The sequence below is a fragment of the Aythya marila genome, assembly GCF_965140915.1.
Source record: "Aythya marila genome assembly, chromosome: 22".
Lineage (NCBI taxonomy): Eukaryota > Metazoa > Chordata > Aves > Anseriformes > Anatidae > Aythya > Aythya marila.
Window position 1 is genome coordinate 1,129,839 of NC_139063.1, and position 3,938 is coordinate 1,133,776.

A 3,938-nucleotide genomic window follows, 5' to 3' on the forward strand; every position below is an offset into this window, starting at 1 on the left:
GGGCTTGTCGCTTCGTGCCGCAGCCGGCTCTGCCACGGTGCTGGCGCGAGGCTCTCAGCAGTCCCGGGGCGGTGCTGCCTCACGCTGTGTGCTCAGCCAGCTCCCTTCCCCACCCAGCCCCTTTGCACCCTGCGCTGCCAGGGCTGGGGAAATGTCCGGGTCCGGGTCCGGATGGGGATCTCCGGGTGGATTTTTCCTTGGAGCAGATTTGTGTTGTTTTTTTTTTTTTTTTTTTTTGTTTTCCAGAAATGATGCAGCAAACCTGGTGAATGGCCCCGTCCTTGTCCCCGCCACGGCAGCCCCAAAGCTCTTCCAGCTTTTCCAGGCGTGCCGGGGTCGTGGAGCTCAGCCCCGGGGCTCAGCCGAGCGAGGCTGCGGAGGGGCCGTGGGGTCCCCGCGGGCTGCGGGAGCTGCCGCCCGCCCGGCTGTCGGCTCGACAGCAGCGCCGAGGATGGAGCTGTTAAATATTTATGGGCGCTGCTGGAGCCGGGTGGGTAAAATGGCAGTGGGATCGGGGAGGGGGACACACACACACACACACACACACACACACACACGGCTCTGCTCTCTCCCTGCGGTCCATCTGGCCCCGCGCAGCTCCGCGCATTGTGGAGCTGCAAATCGCCATCTGCTCCCCGCGGAGGGCTCGTGCCCTGCTCAATCCCCGGCCGTGCTCCCGGGGGGGGGGCTCCGAGCTGTGTCCCCAGCCCCACTGTGTCCCCAGGACGTGTTGTCACCGCTCAGCTGCCTCGGTGCAATGAGTTTTGGGGCCTCGGGTGGTGAGTGAAGGACCAGAGCAGCCCCTGGGTGGGTGCATGGCGGAGGTGGGGATGACCCCAGGGAGCGGGGAAGGGAGAAGAGGAGGAGGAGATGAAGGCACAACGAGCAAAATAATGGACGGGTGTGCACAAGACACGGGGTGTTCCCTCCAGCTGGGTGTCATCTCCCCTCCCCTGGCTGTGCCGTGCCCATCCATCTCCCATTTTTTACCCCGTTTTGGTTATCCGATCCCTGCGGGGGCTCCAGGGGTGCAGGATCCGTCTCTGCTCCTCCCCACACTCGCTGCCCCCCGTGAACTTGTTCAGATCAGAAAACGAGGGCGTGCGTGTGTGTGTGTGTGTGTGTGTGTGTGTGTGATTGCTAATCAGGCCCTGCACGGGCTAATTCGGGGCTGCCAATTACTGCAGGTCTCTCTGGCTCGGGACGGGGCCTCGTGGGCCGTGTCCTGCCCCGGTTTCGGCAGGGCAAGCCCCGGGCAAGGTCGGGCTCGGGGGCAGCGGTGGGCAGCGGGGCTCGGCTGGGCTCAGCCCCCCCCTGCTGTGGGTGCCCACGGAGCCCCCAGGGGCAGGAGATGCTGTGGGGTGGGCACAAAGCAGCTGCCCACCCCCCCCACCATCACCACCCCGTGGCATTTTTCCCCTTCTCCATCTCCCACAGCCCCTGCCTCGCTGTGAGATGGCAGCGGGCGAGCGAACCCTTTAATTAGCCACTTTAGGGATTTGGCTTTATTAATGGCATAAATGATGATGAAGGAAGAATTAAAGCTACCGGCCTGCAGCTAAAGGGCACGGCGCAGCGGGGATCTGCACGGGGGGCTCCCTCCCGGCCCCCTCTGTGCTCTTTCAGCCTCATCAACAGCCCCGTGCCCTCCGTTTCTGCCCCCCCCGTGGGCAGCAGGAGGCTGGAGTTTGGCCCCTGCTCATCCTGAGCCCATTTCTCCCCAGGTTTTGACCCCGTTGCCAAACCAGTGTTGGGGTCCTGGGCTTGGGGGCACCCCAGGACAGGACCCCGGCACCCGTGGGCTCCCTGGTGGCTCCGGAGCTCGTTAGGGGCAGGTGTGGGATTAGCCCTAATTGCCTGCACTTTGCTGGCCGCAGCCTCCTCCCTGAGGGCTCCTCGTTACCTGCAGCAAACCTGCGCCCGGCATCTGGCTGCTAATCCCGGGATTAGGGGGCAACGGGGGGGGGGGCAGCAGATGGAGCCCGGCCAGGCCAGGACCCCCAGGGGCTGCTCCCACGCCTGGTGCTGCCTCGGTTTGGTTCGGGTGGGCCGGGGACCCCCCAGGTCCCCAGGGCAGAGGGACGAGGGGACGAGAACCCCGCTTGCAGCCCCCCTGGGGCTGGGTCCCCCGTGCGGCTCACCCTGTTGCTCCCGGGGGGAATTCCCACCCGGGATCTCCCCGGGGACATCGTCCCCTCCGGGTCCCCGGGGAAATCCCCTGCGCTCACCGCTGGTGACTCAAGGGAAAGGAGAAGTGACCCCCCCCCGTCCCCCTGTCCCCCCCCCCCAGCTCCCTGCCACCCTTCCCAGCTGCGGGGCCTTGCTGGGAACGCGCTCGCCCTGTGGGAAGGGGCTGGGATGCATCGGGGTGCAGGCACCCCTGGGGCTAGGGGGGTCTGCACGGTGCTGTGGGGTCGCGTTGCTGATCCTGGCATGGTTGGGAGCCCCAAAATTGTGGCTGTTTGCTGCAGCCACCCCCAGCCTGGCCACCCCAGGGATGCTGCGCTGGGCCGTGTCCCCAAATATCTGCAGCGTGCTCGGGCCGAGCAAGGGAATGGGGGTAAAACCATGGAAAAAGAGAAGAAAATGGTTGCAGGGCTCCTTCCACACCCCTGCACCGCCAGCTGCCTCATCCCAAACCCTGGGGAGGCTGCGGGGGTCCCGGCCGGGCAGGGGGACAAGAAGAGGGGGGTCCCGGTGGGAGCTGCCCCTGGGGCTGCGTCCTGGGGGGGTGCCCCACAGCCGGACCCCCTCCTCCTGCGGGCCGAGGTCCCCCCAGGGCTGCGTGCTAACCCCAGGGTCCCCGCTGAATGGGAGGAAGGAAATCCTCATCCTCGGGAAAGGCTGGACACGGCCGCTTCCTCCTGCCGCAGCGGGGAGGGGGCCGGGGCGCAGCTCTGCTCCCGGGGCACGGGGGCAATGGGGGCACCGGGGATGGGCTGGGGACCCCCCCCTCCGGGCTGGGACCCTCCCCAGGCTGGCTGCCAGCCCCAGCTCCTCGCTTTCCTGCTCCTTCTTCCTCTTCTTCCTCTTCCTCGCCGTGCCCTCGGGGGTTTCGCCCCGGTGGCTTTGGCCCCCGCGGTGTCGCCGGCTGGGTGCGGAGCTGGGGAAATTGGGGAAATGGGGAAAAATGGAGCAGGGAAAAAGGGGAGAAGGGGAAAATGGGGGAGTAGGGGAAACGGGGGGGGAGCGGGGGGGAGCTGGGGAACAGGGGAAAGATGGGGAGCAGGGCACAAACGGAGAGATGGGGAAAGATGGGGGGGGACACGGGAAGATAGGGGAGCAGGGGAAAGCCCCCAGCCCCCAGCCCCAGCCCCCTCCCCGAGCCCCCTCCGATGCCCCCCGGAGCCGTTCGGGCTCTCCGCGCTCCCGGCCCCCCCCTCGCACTCCCCGGGCGCCCCCTGGCGGCGTTGGAGCCCCCCCGAACAAAGGCCGGGGGCGGCGGCGGCTGCTGGGGCCCCCCCGCCCCGAACCCCTCCCGGTGGGCGCCTGAAAAACGCCCCCGGCAGCAGCCCCCAACTCGGTGATGCGGCTCCTTGGGGCTGGGGGGGGTCGGGGTTTGCACCCCCGCGGGCTGGGGGGGGTGCAGGGCTCTGCCCCAGCCCCCTGCACCCCCCCGGGTTTGGCCCCGTGTTTTTTGGGGCTCCCTTAGGGTCACCCCCCCCGAGCCGCAGGGATGGGTGGTGCTGGGGGGCTGTGCACAGCACGAGGCTCTCCCCCACAGCAAGGGGCTGCAGCTTAAAAACGTTTTTAGTGAAAAAAATGCAACCCTGCTGCCAGCGAGCGTTGCAGGGATTTCTGCAGGGTCCCAGGAAAAGGCAGGGTCAGGGCCCTGCAGAGCTCCCCTCGCACCCCCCAGAACCCAGCCCCGTTAATGAATTTCTCCTCTCGCATCCAAACAGGAGGAGGCCCCCTCCCGGGATTCCACCAGCCAACAA